This window comes from Chrysemys picta, chromosome 25 (assembly GCF_011386835.1).
Source record: "Chrysemys picta bellii isolate R12L10 chromosome 25, ASM1138683v2, whole genome shotgun sequence".
Classification (NCBI taxonomy): Eukaryota; Metazoa; Chordata; order Testudines; family Emydidae; genus Chrysemys; species Chrysemys picta.
Window position 1 is genome coordinate 6823902 of NC_088815.1, and position 21780 is coordinate 6845681.

A 21780-nucleotide genomic window follows, 5' to 3' on the forward strand; every position below is an offset into this window, starting at 1 on the left:
GATTAGCAATACCTGAAGTTTGATCTGATATAGCGATTCTATAGTTCGAACCAAGGTGCAATTGGGCTCGGTTTGCATTGTCTACCTCGGAAGGGCCCAGGGCTGGACTAAGAGGAATGTTGCAAGTCCGGATGGAGGTGCAGTGTGCTGGGTGGAGGAGATGGCTCTGTGCCGGGGCTCGGGTTAAAGTCTGTCAATCTCCCACTTTCAAAAGCAACGGAAGGCCCAAAGTTCATACAACAATAACAATTTGTGAAAGAGAAACAGTTTCCCAAGCCCTGGGCCTTTAGGTTATGACAATCAATGTGAAACAAGATCCCTAACCACACCAAAGGTTTCAACATCTTAAATTCTGTACCTTGAAGTGAAATTCATGTATGATTTATCTAAGGTCCCTCCCAAAAACTTTCACCCTGGCCTTTTCTGACTCAGATGTTCTTGGTGCCAAAAGGAAGGAACATGCTCGGCCTTTAAACAGGAGTTCCCCAGGCTGTCCCTGCTCTTGCATCTAAAACAGGGGTGGCAAACTTTTTGGCCTGAGGGCCACATTGGGTTTCTGAAATTGTATGGAGGGCCCGGCCCTCGCCCCCTATCAGACCCCCCCCACACTTCTCTACCCCTGACGGCCCCCCCGGGACACCTGCCTCATCCAACCACCCCAGTTCCCTGTCCCCTGATGGGCCCCCTGCCCCATCCACCCCTCCGTGTCCCCTGACTGCCCCCCCACCCCATCCAACCCCTCCTCTCATTCCTGACTGCCCCCCTATGACCCCATCCAACCACCCCTTCTCCCTGACTGCCCCCGTGGGACCCCTGCCCCCATTCAACCCCCTGTTCCCCGCCCTCCGACCGCCCCAACTCCTATCCACACCCCTGCCCCCTGACCATCATCCCGAACTCCCCTGCCCTTTATCCAACCCCCCCGTTCCCTGCCCCCTTACCACGCTGCCTGGAGCACCGGTGGCTGGTGGCCCAGAGCACCAGGACAGGCAGCTGCGCTGCCCGGCTGGAGCCAGCCACGCCACCGCGCTGCCCAGAGCACCGGGTCAGACCACGGCTCTGTAGCTGAGCTGCCCGGCAAGAGCTCGCAGCCCCGCCGCCCAGAGCACTGCGCCGGCGGTGCAGCGAGCTGAGGCTGCGGGGGAGAGGGAACAGCTGGGGAGGGGCCAGGGGCGAGCCTCCCGGGCCAGGCGTTCAGGGGCTGGATGTGGCCCGCGGGCCATAGTTTGCCCACCTCTGGTCTAAAACAAGCTTTGGTCAAGATCATGGAAGACTTAAAAGGGAATTAAAGGGGTTTGGCTTTGGCTGATTCAGAGGCAGATCCACAGATGGTTCTAACTATTCACAGCAGCTGAGGAACTAGTCCCTCTGGGTATTAGAAACTAGCCCAGATCTGGGGATGACAAGAATAGATCCCACCTCATGGCTGTTCAAAATAGAGTGACAAGATGTCCTGATGTTATAGGGACAGTCCCGATATTTGGGGCTTTTTCTTATATAGGTTCCTATTACCTCCCACCCTCTGTCTTGATTTTTCACACTTGCTATCTGGTCACCCTAGTTCAAAAGCTCATGTGAAATGAGTTGATAATCTCCTGTACAAATAGCCAAGCCAATAATCAGAGGGGGCACAGAACTCCTCTGGCCTGGGAGGAGAGCCAGCTTCTCCAGTCCCGGGGGCACAGAATGTGCCCTCCAAAAGTGGTCAAATGTTTATTCTTGCTCATGCCCCTCCAATCAATCTAAATATTCCTTAATGAACTCAGGCTGGGAAGGATTAGATTTCTGTATGTCACACGTCAATTTCACTGCACACACACAAACCAACTACGTTTACAGAACGGCAAAGAAAGAAAAATGCTGCTTGAGAACTTAGAGTGTGGTTTAAGGATATGTACTTTGTACATGTTGCATGTGATGTTGACAATTTGTGTTTTAACAGTGACAAAGCTTTAACTTTTTGAACCTCAACTTCACCGTCATTCGATTCTTGTCTGACCACCGCTGTTGTGACCCTGCCCGTAATTTCCCACAACTGTGAAAATATATAGATAAAAATAGAAAAAAATGCTTAATTAAAAAAAATCGTTCTGCTAAGTCTATTCATAGTATGATCAAATTAAGTATGAAACCCCATATAAACGATACTGTCAATATCTGTACCTTCATCTGCCTGACTCAACAGAAATATAAAATTTGTCAGCTGCAGAGAAAAGCTTTTCTAAATATACATAATTAAATTAGCCCATCAAAAAGATGACCTAATCATATCATGTTCAATTATTTAGACTCAGGCAAACTAGAATCCTTAATGTTATTTTCACCAGAAAACACTTTGGGCTGCCAAATTTTTCTCTGGTGTCAACCCTCTAAAGCAAATGGACTTACACTATGGATAAATTTGGCCATTGTTATTCTTCAGTGGGTAATTTTGAATAAAGAAACCTCTTAGCCTGATAATAATCAGAACAAAGTAATTTATCCCAGCTAAAGTACAGCGTCGTTTTGCAGGATAAGAGTAGATTTTGTGATATTTTGGCAAACTGGAAGCAGAGAATCTCACAATATAACCTCATAAGAATAGGCTACCAGGCCCAGTCTGCATGTGTCCTTTTTGTTTTTAATACACTTTTCTGGACCTCGAAGTCATACAATTTAAGCCCAGAAGGGACCACCAGATTTAGTCCAGTGACTCTCAACCTTTCCAGACTACTGTACAAGGACCGGGAGTACGCGTGGTTTGGTCTGTTGAAGTGTTGGTAGTGGGACATTTGAGACGTGAACAGTTCCATGTTCTCTGTATGTATAAATATCTTCTGTCTGTGTGTTCCATTCTATGCATCCGAAGAAGTGAGCTGTAGCCCACGAAAGCTTATGCTGAAATAAATTTGTTAGTCTCTAAAGTGCCACAAGTACTCCTGGTCAGTTTGGTGTAGAAATCTTTGCAGACTGCTTCCATCCCTTTTCTGTCAATTACTGCGTTTCCATCCTTGTTCTTCAGTGCCGTTATTGTCGACCTGTACAGCATCAGTTCCGGCTTGCATTTTTGAGGCTTCTGCGATCTTCAGCTGTCTTTAAGAGCCTTTCATTTTGGTTCTTCTCAAAGGCCTCCTTTAGTCTTCTTCTGATCAGCTTGCAGAGGAGGGAGTACTCAAGTTTGTCACCATCATTTTGCTTCATATTCCTCCGCTTCTATAGCAAGTTCCTCGTTTCCTCCGAGATTCTTCCCTTTGCTCTTTTTGGTCTTTCTTTCTCAGCTAATTTCACACATTGCCTCAACTTATCAGTGAAGTTTTTATAGTCCTCGTTGCAGTTATCTAGGAGACTCCAGTCTTCCTTGGAAATGTTTGCTTTCAGGATTGCCTCGAATATTTTCGGCCGCTGTCTCTGATTTTCCATCTGTAGTGCTTTCTTCTCCACCTTTATGTTGAAGTTGAGCCTTGTTCTGAGCAAGTGATGGTCACTACCGGTGTTGAATGATGGCACTACTGAGAAGTCTTGTACAATGCGCTGCTTATTGATCAGAATATAGTTGAGCTCTTTCTTGTTCTTCACATTGGGCATGATTCATGTCCACCTTCTCTTGGCCTTTTTCTTAAACCGGGTGTTACCAATGAACATGTCTTTTGTCTCCGCCAGAGTTGCCAGTCACTCATTAATTCCATTCGCTGATCATATATGTGGATTTTCGAGTGAGGGTTTCCTCAAGCTCCTGATGAAATTCTTCCACATCATCATCTCCACTTGTGCATGTGGGCGCGTAGATCTAGATAATCTTGAGGGTGCTATTCTTGTTAAGTTGAAGGTACAGTACTCCAATGCGTGATTACTTGAACTTGCAGATGACTTTTGAAGACCATTCCCTGATGACAATAAAACTGATTCCTCCAACAGTTCTTGGGCCTTCTCCTTTTCCCAACATGATGGTGCTTCTGTCTCTCCATTTCGCTTCCATCTCCTTTCTTCGTCATGTTTTGCAGAGACCAAGGACATCACAGGCTGTCCTTGCCTTCTCCTCCATTAGATGGTGTGACGATGCTGCCATATTATATTACACTCAGAACATCACAGATGGTTGATAGGGTCATGGTCATCCCTTGTCAGTGTCCTGCAGTTGTAGGTACAAACTGAGAGGGCAGTCCTTTCTCTGGCCCCTGAGATTCTTAGCAGCCTCTCATTGATCAAACTCTGCACCACCACTGTAGAATGGATCGAGGGACATGCAAGGAATTGGGGTCCATTTATTCATGTTGTTTTAGCCATTTCTTCAGCCACCCCCTGGGCATGGCTGTGCTGTCAGTGGCATGTTTCCCTCCTCAATTTAGCTAGCACCCAACCTCAAGAAGGAGGACAACTGTGCCCTTCCTGGGTTGGCAGTCTGACACCTTAATAGCATGGTAGGACCACTGGAGAATACACTCCGCTATCATCACTGTCAGACAAGCCAGAGTCATCAATGAGCCTCTTTGAGGTGTTGAGGTAGGATTTTGCAGCAGAACTAAACTAAAAACCTATCGTCCAATATGCCTGCTCTCACAGGTTTACAAACTATTTACAAAAAACAACAACAAACCGACTCTCACAGAGCCTGGACGAGCAGTAGCCAGGAGAGCAGGCAGGTTTCAGAAGGAATTTCAGCACACTGGACCATATCTTCACTATAAACGAGCTATTGGAGTGCTCAAGAGAATACAAATTTCCTTTATGCATTGCCTTCGTTGACTATGAAAAAGCATTCGACAGTGTAGAGATCAATGCAATGCTGAAAGCTCTTGCAGAGCAGGGCATCAACACAAACTACATCAAACTACTAAAGGAAGGAAACTGACTGCACTATGGATATAACTCTGTTCAACACTTCCCTTTGCATCCCAGTCAAAAAAGGTGTGAAGCAAGGAGACACGGTTTCACTGTAACTCTTCACAGCCTGCCTCAAAATGAGGCAGATGAACTGGAAGGCTGGAATCAGCATCAGTGGAGAGCAGTTAAACTACCTCAGATTCGCGGATGATATCGTGTTGATTGCCGAAAACATATCAAACTACAGAAAATGCTGCAAGAACTCGACATGAAAAGCAGCCAAGTCGGACTAAAAATGAACCGCTCTAAAATGAAATTTATGTGGTCTGATGCCTTGCCAAAAGCCCAAATAATAGTCAAGGGAGAACAAATAGAAGAAGCTGAACAATACATCTATTTGGGCCAAGAAATTAACATGTGCCACGATCAGGAAGGTGAACTCTTTCGAAGAAAGAAAGCTGGTTGGCGTGCATTTAGTTCTATCAAGGATATCCTCCAAGGAAAAAAAATCAACAATGCAACACATGCCAACCTCTTCAATTCAACAGTACTGCTGGCAATGTTGTACGGCAGTGACTGTCACAGAGAGGATGATGAAAAGAAGAATTCTGGGGATTTCAGTCCATGACCGAGTCCCCAATGAAGTGATCAGGCAGCAGAGTGGAGTGCAGGACATCATGGTTGAAAGCAATAAAATGTGATGGGCCGGGCATATAGCTAGGCTCACTGACAATCGATGGACTTCAGCGGTCGCCGAGTGGTACCCACCGGAACTGAAATGACCACTCGGCCGACTTCCAAATTGAGGGGAAGATTTCATTGCAAAAAGGCATGGCCACACATGGAGAAGGAAGGCCAGGATAAGAGAAGAATGGAAGATGTGTTGTGATCTGCACAATCTATATGAGGGCTGAAGGACCGATCGATCAAGGTGAAAACTGGTGCAGATTTAGGTTTAAAGGTGACACCTCCCACTCATGGCTGGCAGAGGCAGGGAAGGGGCACCAGGAAATATACACGATGCCTCATATAACTGTCTCCACTTCACTCCTTGCTCATTCATTTTCTGACACTTCTAGTCTATCATAGAATCACAGACGATTAGGGTTGGAAGAGACCTCAGGAGGTCATCTATTCCAACCCCCTGATCAAAGCTATGTTCTCCTAAGAGGCTCATGGTCTATTATGAAAAGGAAAAAAGCGGCTTAAAAAAAGGGCTGGATAGATCAATCCCTGCAGCTTAACAGTTAGTTGCTGCAACCCTTCCCCCTCATTTTCGAAAACACATTTGTCTAAAGACAGACACCACAAGTCTACTGCAAATGGGGGTTTCTGAAAGTGGACACTGTAGTGAATAGTTCCACTTACCGGACTTTCTGCAAACACTGCTCTGTCAACACATCTCAGTCTTAGGGTATGTCTATACTACCCGCCAGACTGGCGGGCAGCGATCGATCCAGCGGGGGTCGATCTATCGTGTCTAGTCTAGACGCAATAAATCGACCGCTGAGTGCTCTCCCGTTGAATCCGGTACTCCACCAGAGCGAGACGCACAGGCGGAGTCGACGGGGGAGCGTCAGCAGTCGACTCACCGCAGTGAAGACACCACGGTGAGTAGATCTAAGTACATCGACTTCAGCTCCATTATCCATATAGCTGAAGTTGCGTAACTTAGATCGATCCCCTGCCCCCCAGTGTAGATCAGGCCTTAGAATCATAGACCGGTAGGGTTACAAGGGACTGCAAGGGGCATCTAGTCTAACCCCTGCCAAGATGCAAGATTTGTTGGGTCTAAACCATCCAAGACAGGTGACTATCCAGCCTCCTTTTGAAAACCTCCAGTGAAAGAGCTTCTATGACCTCCCTCAGCAGTCTGTTCCATTGGCCAACTGTTCTTACAGTTAGGACGTTTTTCCTGAGATTTAATCTAAATCTGCTCTGCTGTCGTTTGAGCCCAGGGCCTCTTGTCCTGCCCTCTGTGGCAAAACAGAACAACTTTTCCCCATCTTTTTTACATCTCAGCCTTGAGCAGCAACACCTTGTGGTAGCTAGTCTTGCCCTTGTTTCCTCCCAGGTGTGCCAAAGCAGCTAAATCCAGGCCTACAGCATCCCTGCTGTTCCTGTCCTCAGTCCCCAGGCAGCTCTGCTGATTAACCCTAACCCTGACCCTTCGCCTGCCCTTCCAGTCCAGCCCTACGTCAAGCATGCAGGATGATTTTGTGATGCGTATGTATAAGGACCATACTGTGGACACCAAATGCATTTTCACTTATGACCTGAGTCAGAATTGGAGCCTTGGTTTCCAGAGGTGAAATGATTTCACGCTCACCTGCGTGTCACTGCCATCTGATCTTGTTATAACATTTCAACCTGTCATGAGCTCCATTCTTCCTCCCGGAGAAAAACAAGAGATGACTGTGAGAGAGATGAGTTTGGAACCTGAAGCCACCCCAAAGATACATAGAGGCTGGCACTGACTAAACAAAATCAACAAGCACACCCCTGGAGCCGCAGTAATCTCCTACCCCTGGCAAGTTCAAACTTGATGCATTCACCTCAAATTCTTAAGCTTGAAGAGGAGTATCAGGAGAATCTAAACCATTCAGTTGCAGCGTTTGTTTCTTTATTTTATTTTAATGTATGCCGTTCCAGAAGCCTTCCACTACAGTAAAAATAAATAAATCAGACGACCAGAGAATGAATCACACTTATCAGATGTGTCTGTATTGTAAGAGTCATGGAGAAAATGTCCCACTCCTAGGATGATTTGAGTACCTGCCACAAAGATGTAAATCTTTTTTTTTCTTTTGCTAGGGAAGGTCGGTAATGAAAATACAGTTAGATAAGCATGCTGGGGTCAAAGCAGCATGAATGGCTAGGTAGCTATGGAGTCAGAGGAAGAGTTCCATCGTGGATGGGACGCTTGTTAAATGTTTAAAAACAAAGAGTAGGAATAAACGGTCAATTTTCAGCACAGCAAGGTTAATAGCGGTGTGTCCCAATGGTACGAACAAGAGGCAGGATTATTTAGTAATGATCTGGAAGAGAGGGCAAACAGTGACCGGTGTAACATTTATGGAATTCAAAAATATTTAGTATCGAAGTATTAAAAGTATTTAGTATCGAAGTAAACCTAAAAGTATTTAGGTCTGTCAAGACTAAAGAGGATTTTGAGGAATTTCCAAGGACCTAACAAAGCTACGTGTGGGAGAGGAACTATGTTGATTTGAAAATGGTTTGATCTTAGATGGTGTCATAGGAGAAATGACAAGCAAAATTGTATGACGGGGTATGTTGTGGGACAAAGGGCAAAAGGACCACATGGTGCTGGGTGCATGGAGACACAGAGGCTAGGATCCCTGGACGGAAACACTATTCAGACTGCTTGTTCAGAACTTGGTGTGTGTGTGTGTGTGTGTGGGTGTGTGGGAGAGAGAGAATCTGAAGGACTGTTAGTTGGCTCCCGCGAGGGAGGGAGCAGGCTCACAGCAGGTCATGAGGGGAAGAACTGCTGGGCTCTTATAAGATTAAGCTGACCCTATTGCACTAGGAAGTAGGAAGGTTACTGAACACTATTGTGTTGGTTATGTTATGTTTACTCGGGTTAAATAATAGTGCAGTGTTTTGTCAAACCTAGGAGTCAGAGATGTGGTCAGTCAGTAGGTTTTAAAGAGATCCGCAGGGCCCTCAAAATAGAGTTAAGAAAAGCACCCACGACTGCCCAATAAAAAGGCTGTTCTAGCACCCTAGAGACACCCCAGTGCTGAATAAGGTGTAAACCAAGGAAGGGGCAGGTCATGACACCATTTACCATTGCAACATGAGGGTGGTGAAGCCCTGGAATGGGTTCCCTAGGGAAGTTATGGAATCTCCATCCTTAGAGGTTTTTAAGGCCTGGCTTGACAAAGCCCTGGCTGGGATGATTTAGTTGGGGTTGGTCCTGCTTTGAGCAGGGGGTTGGACTAGATGACCTCCTGAGGTCTCTTCCAACCCTAATATTCTATGATTCTATGATGGCAGACGAAAGTAAGTGTAGCCAAGTGCAAGGTGATACCCATTAGAAGAAAAAATTTGAACTACTCATCGACATTGATGGATCCTAAATCTGCTGGAAGACCCAAGTGTCATTGTAGAGATCTCATTAATTATGGACAGTGATGGCACATTCCCACCTTAAATAGTATGTTCAGTTCTGGTCACCTTATCTCAGAAAGTATAAATCAGATTTGGAAAATGACAAGAGTCTTGGAATGATTTCCATCTGAGGAGAGATTGCTAGGAATACCTCATTTTTAGAGAAGAGATTAATAATGTGGGACATGCTAGAAGTAACAATAATGAATGGTTTAGAGAAGGTAAATCAAGTCCACCTATTTACCCTGTGTCCCTGGTAATACGAGCACAAAGGAAACTAAATATAATTAAAAGGCAACAAAATTTATGTATGTATGCACTTTAAAGTTAAGAGGAAATAATTTTCTACATGAGACATATTTAACATGAGGAACTCATTGCCACAAGATAGAGGCCAAGAGCTTAGTAGATTTCAGAAAAAGGATTAGACATTTGTGTGAAATTAAAATATCCACAGTTATACTAGCTAGGATAAAAATATATTAAGTACAGCAACTCCCTGCTTTGGACCATAAATCAACCCACCACTGCCTGGGTTACTAAGAAAGTTGTCCCGGAAAGGCTGCATTTTTGCTGCCCAAACCACAACCCATAGCTAGAGCGTGGTCAAATTTTTCTGGCATAAAATGCAGATTCGGCAGCATTTTGTGAATTCGTGTCGGTTTCACCAAGTTGTTTTGGCTAAAAAACTCTGAAAAAGTCAAAACATTTAATTAAATATGTTAATTCACAAAATCAAAAGGTTTTGAGTCAGAATTGTCAGCAAACTGGAAAATTTGGTTATGCGCCCAGTTCACCACAGGTGCCCACCAGTTTAGTTCCATTGGTGACAGTAATAGTGAAAGCTGCAGGGTACAGGGCTCCGACGTGCTTACAATTATTTTGCCTAAAAACACTCACATCCTGTCTCCACTACAGCTTCTACCAGCGGTGGGACTGGTGGAGCTGCATTGGTACGTTAAGCCATGCATTTTTGCATCGGGATGGAGCACTTGATGATTCCCTGTTCTGTTCATTCCCTCTGGGGCACCTGGCATTGGCCACTGTCTGAGGACAGGAGACTGGGCTAGATGGACCTTTGGTCTGACCCAGTATGGAAGTTCTTATGTTTGCAATATAGCCAATTCCCACACACAGGGTATAAGGAAGACATTTTTAACCCCTGTTTGGGATTTCAGGTGGATACAGTCCTTACCTTTAAGACTGCGACTAAATCTTGATTCTGCAGGACCCTCTTCCCAACCCAGTGTTCTGTGTGAGCGGGAAACAGTCAGAAATCCTGATGAGTGATTTGTAGTCTCAGGGCAAGTCTACACGACTGGGCTACATTGACACGCTATGCGGACAGGAGAGCGCTCTCCTATTGGCACGACTCCCCCTCCGCGAGAGCTATGTTGGTGGAAGAGCATCTCCCCCCGGCGTTGCGCGGTGTGGACAGCGCTTAAGTCAATGTAACTTACATCTCTTGGGGGGGGTGTCTTTCTCACCCTGAGCGACGTAAGTTACATCGACTTAAGCGGTAGTGTACACCAGCCCTAAGACTAGATAAATCCAGGCTGCTTTTATCTCCCAGCCAGCTTAACTAACGATTTAACTATTAAGCAATGAGAAATCTCAAGAGTAAATTCATGCATGAAGTTCATATCTGAATTTTATCATCCGTATGGATTCCCCAACTTACCCCCACCCCTCAAAAAAAAAAGCCACACACCCACCAACTACATTAGAATCATAGGGTTGGAAGGGACCTCAGGAGGTCACCTAGTCCAACCCCCACTCAAAGCAGGACCACTCCCCAGACAGATTTTTGCCCCATATCCCTAAATGGCCCCCCTCAAGGATTGAACTCTCAACCCTGGGTTTAGCAGGCCAATGCTCAAACCACTGAGCTATCCCTCCCTCTGTTTTCATCCCACTGCTGGATGTGACTCTGTGGAACCTCCACCAACACTACTTGCCCAGCATTAAGTTCCACAAACCCAGCACTGAGTTGGTTTCCGATTTTAATACCCTTCGCCATTGACATAGTCAACACGAGAAGACCCGTGATGGGTCTGCCTCAGACCGATTTTTTTGGAAAATTTCAGCCAAGATGCTTCAGCCATTTCCAAGAATGAGGCTAGTGAAAAAGCACTTTGGTCTGCCTGTGTTAAAAACATTGGGCAACCTCTTCTTTGAGACGCTCTAGTGCCTCCAAGCGTTGGAGCAGGGACTTGACATTTGGCTGCGGGATGGCCTTTGTGGCAAGGATGTGCCCTTTGCCACCTTATGAAAATGCACCCAAATTTGGCCATGTTCTAAGCCTCTGGAAAAAAAAAAATCAGAGCTCACACATGCTCAGCAGAGATTTGCTAGAGCTGAGCTGAGCTTTTAGCGGCAAAAGAAGATTTCATCAACACTGAGCGTGCTCACGCGCAACCACATTTTCCTGCTATTGCAGCTGTGGCTTGTAGTGGTGTGTTCGGGTCTGGGGCCAGACAGCGGAACTGAAAGCAAGGAGACAACCTCTCCTGTGCTCCTGGGGGGTGGGGCGTGGAGAACAGATTGGGACAAGAAATCCTTGGGGTGGGAAATGGAGACTTGGAATTGGGGTGTGGGAGACTGGGACTGACCAGGCATGGAGACTGGGACTGGGAGCTGAAGGTGGGCAGGGGAGGAGGGCTGGGAGCTAGCAGGTCAGGGACTAGTGGGGTAACCTATGGAAAAATAGTAAGTGATCAGGCAATTCAACCCTGTATCATAATGTATACGCACAAGGGAACTGAATGAAGGTTGCACAAGGCAACCATAATTCTGGCATTTCCTAACTTTTGAGTGCTTGGCTTTGCAACCTCATAATACTCTTTTAATCCAGAGGCTTTTTTTGTATACTATGAACTCTATTGCTGTCCACAGTATCGGATACACTATGTAGTTCAGCATAGCAGAGACTACAACTGTCCCCAAAACCCGAAGGCCAGACCACTTCCACTAAAGCAGTTAACCAGATGAAAAAGCGGAGGATTTATGAATACACGTTTCACAGTGAGAATATTCAATACCCTTGGTCAGAGCTCTGCCGCAGAACCTTTGCCACTCGGGCTGTGCACACACACATGCTTAGTTGGCATGAATAGGACAAGAGGAACTTTAAGCTGGCTGTAAATAGGCAGTAAATCTTCCTGTCACGGTTGGGTACTTCTCTTTCTGGCAATGACCCCAGAATCAAAGGAACAGACACCCAGCAGACCCAGGCATAGTTAACAACAGGCATACGTTTATTAAGGCGTGGAATTCAGAGAGGGGGTGATGCTTTGCCTTGCCCATAGCTGTCCAGAAGCGTCTGTCTGCATTCTCCCAGAGCTAGAGGGGGGGCACTCAGGCTTTGACCAGCTTGGTGAACAGGAGCCCTTGGCTAATATTCAGAGTGGGGTCTCTGGCATACCATTGATCATATTCTAACCCGTTCTAAGTGCCACTGCCCTGTCACGGTCTACTCTGTTGGTAACCGTGGGGCAAAGTCGGGCACTGCATGCTGCAAAGAGCGGAGCTTGGCACAGGCCAGGCATTGGTTGCGGTGCCAGGCATCAGTCCATGCAACATCATGTCTAACAGAGACCAGACTATAGTTATGTCTGGGGCAGGCCTGTACCTCGAAGCATTGCACCCCTAGAAGGGGACAGGGAGGGAGCCTCAGCACCATGAGAACGTGGGCCTCGCTGAATTCAGCAGAACTTCACATTCAGGGAGCACAAAACAATGTTTGTTGTTCCATGACTCAGACCCCAAGCCAAGGTCTATTCCTACTTCCCAGCCAGGTACAAGCATGGAGCATGATCACAGAGCAGGGCCACCATTGATTGTCATTAGCCATTGGAAGCAGGTCTTCCCAGATGAACAGTCGCAGGACACATGGGGCTTGCAGGAGTCAAACCTGAAGGGAAAAAGAACAGGAGTACTTGTGGCACCTTAGAGACTAACAAATTTATTAGAGCATAAGCTTTCGTGGACTACAGCCCACTTCTTCGGATGCATATAGAATGGAACATATATTGAGGAGATATATATACACACATACAGAGAGCATGAACAGGTGGGAGTTGTCTTACCAACTCTGAGAGGCCAATTAAGTAAGAGAAAAAAAAACTTTTGAAGTGATAATCAAGCTAGCCCAGTACAGACAGGTTGATAAGAAGTGTGAGGATACTTACAAGGGGAGATAGATTCAATGTTTGTAATGGCTCAGCCATTCCCAGTCCTTATTCAATCCTTTGTTGATTGTGTCTAGTTTGCATATCAATTCCAGCTCAGCAGTCTCTCGTTGGAGTCTTTTTGAAGTTTTTCTGTTGTAAGATAGCCACCCGCAGGTCTGTCACTGAATGACCAGACAGGTTAAAGTGTTCTCCCACTGGTTTTTGAGTATTATGATTCCTGATGTCAGATTTGTGTCCATTAATTCTTTTGCGTAGAGACTGTCCGGTTTGGCCAATGTACATGGCAGAGGGGCATTGCTGGCACATGATGGCATATATCACATTGGTAGATGTGCAGGTGAACGAGCCCCTGATGGTATGGCTGATGTGATTAGGTCCTATGATGATGTCACTTGAATAGATATGTGGACAGAGTTGGCATCGGGGTTTATTACAAGGATCCGAAGAAGTGGGCTGTAGTCCACGAAAGCTTATGCTCTAATAAATTTGTTAGTCTCTAAGGTGCCACAAGTACTCCTGTTCTTTTTGCGGATACAGACTAACACGGCTGCTACTCTGAAACCTGAAGGGAGGGGACTGGGGATTCCACATGGGCAACGCTGCACTGTGCCACCAGACATGCCCGTCACCACAACGCCGGGCCCAGAGGACACCATACCCAAGAGGAGGATCAGCATTCAGCACACCCTGGCTGGCACATCGCTCCACAAATTGAACACTGCTTGTGGCATCAGCTGAAGGTAGGTCTTTGCCACAGAAGCTCCCTACCTTATTCCGTACATGCCAACGTGGTCAATGGCTGGATAAATAGCTTCTCCAACATATAGACATTCCCTGCAGAACCAGCACAGGGCTACTTCAGTGCCCACCATCCCACAAGATGCATAGGCCCAGGCCACCGCGTAGGTCAGATGGTTGTGTTCCCCTAAGTGCATGTCAGGAGACATTTCTCCTTACTGTCCCAGGGTCCTAATGATCATGGATGAGTTGTTGGAAGAAGGTGGTACCTTTGGCTCAGTTCATTATTGCCCTGCATTTTGCATGGTCATTCCTACCACTATGAAGGGACTGTACAGTAGATTGTGTGTGTGTTTGTGAAGTATTTCAGCTGAAGGAAGCCAGTCTCTAGCATTGTCAGTTCAGCCCCTTTCACCAACACTACAGTTAATTTCCAAATGTAACAAGAGAAAAACTTGGAACATGGCTGCCCCCGTACTTATAAATTCCATCACTAATTAGGCTTGATCCATTGGTCTTGAATCAGAGTTGCTGATTCTCAGTACTTCTGAGGTTCAAGCGCTTGATGAGTCACCATTAGATTAAATATTAACCACCAAATAAGTGAATCAGAAACATGCACCTCAGTGGCTAGACCCCAAGCAAGGAATGAAGAGTGTTGTAATTTGACTGCATGTTCATACAGGCCCGTGCTGGAGCTGCTTTAAAATGTTAGTGAATAGTTCAAGAGGGACTCACAGTTGAAGCTTCTGTTTGTACAGATTAATGGGTTTGTGGCTTGACAGTCAACAAAGCGGAGTTTCGTTCACCTCTCCCACTGGCTCCCGTAAAAAAGCCAGAATTGTCACTTCCTCAAAGCAGTGATAAATCTTATCTCCGTTAATGGTAGTTAATTCCATTCAGCAATGGCGTTAAGCTTCATTAATGTATCCTGTGAATCAAAGCAAAGACACCGTAAAGCAAAGTGCCTCTCATCTTTACAAAAAAAAATCAAGTGTTGGGTACAATTTGTAATCAGTCTTACATCAGAGCATTTGATTCTGTCTTATTTCACAAGGAGGGTGGTGAAGCTCTGGAATGGGTTCCCTAGGGAGGTGGTGGAATCTCCATCCTTAGAGGTTTTTAAGGCCCAGCTTGACAAAGCCTTGGCTGGGATGATTTAGTTGGGGATTGGTCCTGCTTTGAGCAGAGGGTTCGACTAGATGACCTCCTGAGGTCCCTTCTAACCCTGATATTCTATGATTCTGTGATAGAGCTGGGACATGAACTGATCTCACTAATCCTGCTGGCCAGAGAAGACAATTTACAAGGAGTTTCAATAGTTATTCACATAGCTTATTCATGAATGAACTGTACTGGGTTTTTGGCTCACTGGCTGAACCAAGATATTGGAGAAAAAAAATTGTTTTAGGTTGACCCGAAACAGATATTTGTTACATTTTTCAGCAAAAATATTTAGTTTGAGTGTAACTTAAAAAAAAAAAAAACACACCTAAAATATAAGTCAAATTTGAACAAAGAGTTGTTTTGATATTTCTCAGTTCAAAACATTTCATTTGGAAAATGTTGAAATGAAATGTTTTGATTTTTTCGGATTCCCACTCCCCCAGTGAAAACATATGGCAAATTCAAGAGCTTGTCTTTAAAAAAAAATAAAATTGACGTAAAATTCCAAACAAAAAGCTGTTTCTATTTGAAAAAAAAAATCAAAACATTTTGTTTCAAAAATGTCAAAACAAAATGTTTTTATTTTGTTTTTGGACTGAAAGAATTCAATGAATTCAGTACAAATTCACAAAATATTTTGATTGAGACTAATCTGTATTTTCCAGCAAAAGAAAGTTGCCGTTGAAATTTTTTACCCAGCTCTATTAATGAATAAGCTTCCCACCAATAGACATGTATTCAAATCTCATCTGAAGTTATGCAGTTTGAGCCTTGTCCCCATCACAAAATCATTTGGCAGTCTGTGCTTTAGAGATACATAAGATTAGAATGAGAAGGGGCTATTTTATAATAGGACAAAGGTACATGATCAGAATTGCATGGGGGTGTTGGACTAGAATCAGCGATTTAGATAATGGCATTGAGGGAATACTTATAAGGTTTGTGGACAATACCAAGCCGGGAGGGGTTGCAAGTGCTTTGGAAGACAGGATTAAAATTCAAAATGATCTGGACAAACTGAAGAAATGGTCTGAAGTAAACAGGATGAAATTCAAGAAGGACAAATGCACTTAGGAAGGAACAATCAGTTGCACACATACAAAATGGGCAATGACTGTTTACTGCAGAAAGGGATCTGGGGGTGATAGTGATAGAAACAAGTTACATGTGAGTAAACAGTGTAACGCCTATGCAAAAAAAAAAAAAAAAGGCAATATCATTCTGGGATGTATTAGCAGGAGTGTTGTAAGCAAGACATGAGAAGTAATTCTTCCGCTCTACTCCACGCTGATTAGGCCTCAACTGGAGTATTGTGTCCAGTTCTGGGCACCACATTTCAGGAAAGATGTGGACAGATTGGAGAAAGTCCAGAGTAGAGCAACAAAAATGATTAAAGGTCTAGAAAACATGACCTATGAGGGAAGATTGAAAAAATTGGGTTTGTTTAGTCTGGAGAAGAGAAGACCGAGGGAGGACATGAGAATAGTTTTCAAGTTATTGAAAACAGAAACAACATAAAAGGTTGTTACAAGGAGGAGGGAGAAAAATTGTTCTCCTTAGCCTCTGAGGATAGGACAAGAAACAATGGGCTTAAATTGCAACAAGGGCGGTTTAGGTTGGACATTAGGAAAAACTTCCTAACTGTCAGGGTGGTTAAGCTCTGGAATAAATTGCCTAGGAGGTTATGGAATCTCCATCAATAGAGATTCCAAAGAGCAGGTTGGACAAACACCTGTCAGGGATGGTCTAGATGATACTTAGTCCTGCTACGAGGGCAGGGAGCTGGACTAGGTGACCTCTCGAGGTCCCGTCCAGTTCTATGATTCTAGAATAGCAGTGGGAGCCAGAGGTCAGGGATGAAGTGCATCCAAGGAGCTTTTTGTATAGGCAATTTACCAAGCTCTTGCCAGCCTTAGATTGGGCTCAAGCAAATGCATGACATTTTCATGCATGAAATTCACTCACACCGTGATTTTAGAAGTGAATAATAAATTCTCATTCCTAACGTATCATTAATTAACTATGTTCATTACATTTCATAGATCTTAGAAAACATGCTTCTGAAGAACTATTTGGTCCCCCCATCCTTTCCTCAATACCATGTTGTAGTGATATAGCCAGTGCTACCCCAACACGAGGCCATTCCATGATAGGCACCAGTTGCCCATGCAGCAACATGGGCTTTGCAACTTGTATAATGTTGTGAGGAGGGTTATTGCAGGACCTGGAATTTCCATTTGGTGGGAAATTCCACTATTTTGAAGTTTGTTTTCATTCTGAATTGGAACAAAAATGTTAAATTCCAAAATTTTCAGGGAAACCGAGTTCTTGAAAAAAATGTGGTTACGGGTTAATTAAAATGTTCTGTTTAGATAAAACTGAACCATGGTGTTGTGATTTCAACTTCTAAACATTCGGTGATCATTTATAATGGAAAATAAATGTCAAAACAAAGAAGTCATTTTCAAATGAAAAATCAAAACATTCTATTCCAAAAATGTGGAAACACAACATTTCAATCTCATTAATACACTCTGTTTTGATTTTTTTCCAAAACAAAATTCCGTCCAAAGCACATGCTCCTGCAGAAAGCTTTGATTTAGAAGAAATGGCATTTTCCGATGGAAAAACACTGTCAATACATTTGCGACCAGTTTTACGCATAATCTCATATTCACAGTTAAGTCCTCCTCAATTGCTTCTCTGAATATTTTGCCCGTGTTTACATGGTACTTCAGTGGAGGCACCATGGGAATCACTAGAATAGATTTTGGGGCTTCTGAGGAACAACACATGTCATTGATTAAGCAAATTAACGTAACCAGAAACCTAGAGACAGGGAATGGGACTACGACAAATGCCAGTGACTCCTTTGGAGATCAAGGTCTACAATTTGAGAACCAGTGCAGTAAAACACACAGAGACAATTGCTTTCACCATCCCCTCTAAGGCAGAAGAACTGAAAACGCCATGTCATATCAAAGAGAAGACAGATGTTACATCTAAAGATGTGAAGATGGCCCTTACCGTATGAACTGGTGAAAACTAGACTAGCATTTGAAGGAGGATCAAGGAGAATATTCTCTAGTCTGTAGCCTATAGAGCTATCCTGCTTGCTTATATATCTTTTCTTATAGGTTTCTTATGGTTTGTTTTATGATAATAGGTTTATAAGTTTATATTAAAGTAGTTTGGCTGTGTAGTGGATTGACGACTCACCGCTGCGGCGCCCCCTGCTGATTGTCCAGGGAATTAGCTCTCCAGCCTCCGGAGCGCCCTCTGCAGGCCGGTGTCTCACCTGCTGCTGGCCCCCATGTCCCTCCTGCACCCCGGTGCCCTTCTACGTCAGGGTTCTGCCCCAGCAGTAACCCACAATCTGGGTCTCCCCACCCAGGGGAACCCCCAACCCTCTATCCCCACCTTGCCTCAGTGGCGACTGCCAGTCATCATCTAGCCCCCGCTCACTGGGGCAGACGCAGTCTGTAAACCCCTCATCATCGGCAAGGGGGGTTAGGACCTGCTGCCTTGGCCTATCTCTGGGCTGCCCCTCTGCAGCCCCAGTACCTTTTTAGGCCCTTTTAGCAAGGCCTGCAACCTGGGGTTTTACCAGGCTGGAGCTCCCCAGCTCCTTCTGCCCTTCCCCAGCCCTGCTCCACCTCAGGTACCCTTCTCAGCTCCCAGGCAGCCAGGTCCTTCTCTCTCTGAAGCTAGTGAGAGCGTGTGTGTGCTAGTTTCTGGCCCACAGCCCTCTTATAAGGGCCAGCTGGTCCCTGATTAAGCTGGCCACAGCTGTGGTTGCTTTCCCCTCAGCCTACCTTTTCCCAGCTGCAGCCCTCTCCAGGGCTGCTTTAACCCCCCAGGGCCGGAGCGGGGTGACCACCCCGCTACAGGCTGCAATGCAAGGGACCTACAGGCGACATCCTGTATGTTGAGCCAAGGCAAAGTTAGCATACATATGTCTGGGACTTTTCACCTAGATAGACAGCGATGAGTTAAAACATAAGGTCCATATAGGGCTGTAACCTTTAACATAGAGAGATAAAGGACGCGTTGAAGCAAGTTGGCATCGGGGGCTTTCCTAAGCTCATGCCCTCTGGAAACAGGTACACTGCAAGGAAAGAACCGAAATAACTGGGAGGACAAAAATAACAAATGTGAGAATGATCGAATGTCATTAATATACATATCTATGTCAGCAATACGTACAAACATACCAGCCTATGGAGGAAGTGTCTGCCAACATTTTGATGGGCGAGGAAACTAAGTTTGGCATAGAAGGGAGGCTCAAGCACCCATGCCCTATAAGAGGGGTGACCCACCATGCCAGGCAAGTTGTTTCCCTGAGCTTCAAAAGGTTGCTTTTAAAGTTTTCTGATCATAGATTCCAAGGCCAGATGGGACCACCGTGATCATAGAATATCAGGGTTGGAAGGGACCTCAGGAGGTATCTAGTCCAACCCCCTGACAGATTTTTGCCCCAGATCCCTAAATGGCCCCCTCAAGGATTAAGCTCACAACCCTGAGTTTAGCAGGCCAATGCTCAAACCACTGAGCTATCCCTCCCCCCATACTCCAAGCTTCTTCATTCTTAGTTCTTTGTTTGACGAGTCTATTCAGCTGTGAGTTCTTAATTTTCAGGTTTAAGTCAATAGCTCTTAGCTCTGTAGCGTCTCCTAAGCTCTGCGCCTCCCACTCAAGAATTGAGGAACCTGGACCTGAACTCTTCTGGCACGCCAGAGGCGAGGCTGGTCCTTTGTCTCTTACCACCGGCTCATCAAAGAAGGGTGTGAGTATATGAATCAAAAGCTCTACAGTGTGTAATGTCACATGCACCTTTAGAATAATAGAACTGCATTTGTAACTGCGATTATTTGGCCCTTTGATTACTATTTGATTGTAATTCCATTTATCTCAATAAAAGTCTTTAAGACTATATTTGGCTCAATGCGAGCGTCCTGTCATCCGAAGAAGTGGGCTGTAGTCCACGAAAGCTTATGCTCTAATAAATTTGTTAGTCTCTAAGGTGCCACAAGTACTCCTGTTCTTTTTACTGTCATACCCCCGACGATCCTGTGTAGCCTGATTCTGGGACAAGAGCCTTATTATCTTCTGATTAGATTAATTGGTGCGCCTATAACCCATACTATCCAAATTAATAATATTAACCTCCTAAAACCAGGCAAAAAGTCAACCACAGAAAAAAGACTTTCCCTGCACATCTCATCTCCACACAGTGCCAGAGCCTTGCACCACTAAGGCTAGAGGTGAATGTTGTCCCCATGATCCATCCAGTCCTTTGTCCTGATTCAATAAGAGTCTAAGCCACAAAATTCACTTCCAGACTCTCCAACATTTAGGGTTGTTCAGATCTGGGGTTTTGGTTAAGCCCATTTTACAGATAAGGGCTAGCTGCCAAATTTGGATGGCCAGATTCCGAGCCCCTCTTAAAATGCAGAGTTCTTCCGATATAGGGTTGCGTTTGCCCCATTTCTAATGCTGATGAATAGCATTTACAATATTGTGAGGTCACTTACCCACTAGGACCAACAACAAGATAGCAGTAATGAAGTTATTATTGACCTGAGCCAGATTTGACCAGGAAGAGAAGGGCTTTAGACCCATCTACAAGCCCTCTGAGCCATTCAGTTTTCTCCATGGCTTCATTCTGAGTCCTACCCTTTTCTCTAGTGAAGGTTTGTGCTAGGTCCTTTCCCTTTTCCTCCACCCTCCTTTTCCCTCTTTGTCTTTTTATTCTGCATGCACCATTTGGCATCTTTCTGCCAGTGCATAGTTCCTGGGTCACAGGAAATAACACAAAAGGCTCCTGTCACTCAGTGCATGGCTTTTTGCCAGTGGAAACACAGCCGTGTATGAATTGGCCCTCTCGCTATTTTTAGCCTGCTTCGTTTGATTGCTGCGTAATGAACCTGGCTGATCTGGGGAGCTCCCGGGCGTCTATGCTGTATTTCTGACTGATTTACTCTAAGGTGGGAGAACGTTTTCCAGGAGGGGAAGATGAAAGACAAGAGGGCGGCCGCTCGGAGCGCGGTACAGCCAGAAAGCATGATAATGTGTGAAGACTCACTGCTGGGCTGGAGAAGCAACAGCACCCGGGGCATGAAAGTGATCCAGTCAAGTCCCCATTCAATCTCCCCAAACCCAGACTAGATGCGGGGGGGAGCAGGAAGGGGCAAGTGCCACGGGTATTGAGATCCATTCTGCCCTCTTGGACCATCACATAAACTTGGGGGGAGTAAAGGCAGCAAGCAGCAACTGGGGAGCTGGCCTTGGAAGATAGAGACTCCCCTTGCAGCAGCCACCGGAGAACTGGAAGCCGTGGGGGAGCTCCACTGGGGGTAGCTGAGGAGAGAGAGGGGGAAAAGGCAGCTCCAAGTCATCTCTCTACTCTTCCAATCGTGGAACAGCTGGGGGCCAAAATGGCACCTGGGGTATCTTGCAGCATCATAAGCTACCCCAAAGCTACCCATGCTGCTGTCTCTGGGGGAGGTAATTCTTATTGTCTGTAGAGTATAGGCTAGTGGCTGTAAGGTGCTACGGACAGTAAATGGTCAGTATTATTGTGTTTTATACGTGAAGGGTCCAATTACACTCTGGAAAACCCCCACTGCTGGATCGTATGCTGATTGGAGGCCCGAGGACTGACGTCACCTAAGTACGGTGGGAACAAAGCTCTTGCCGGACCGTAGAGCTGCTGGGAGGCTCCAGGGAGGCTGTGGAATACTCCCCG

At 45.4% G+C, this 21780-nt stretch overlaps 1 protein-coding gene across 3 annotated transcripts in view; it reads right to left on the reverse strand.

Moving 5' to 3' along the window:
* PEAK3 (PEAK family member 3) overlaps window positions 1-18859 on the reverse strand; it is a 294394-nt gene extending 275535 nt beyond the window's left edge. Inside the window, exons 1-3 of one of the 3 annotated variants that reach the window (XR_010594952.1) lie at window positions 18252-18859; window positions 13690-14796; window positions 10801-12847 (exon numbers count right to left, since the gene is read on the reverse strand). The gene's annotated coding sequence lies outside the window, so the exon portion shown is untranslated. Of the gene's footprint in view, window positions 1-10800; window positions 12848-13689; window positions 14797-18251 lie in introns of those variants that run through there. The other 2 variants (XR_010594953.1, XR_010594954.1) reach the window with 2 other exon arrangements.
* Window positions 18860-21780: the final 2921 nt, after the last annotated feature.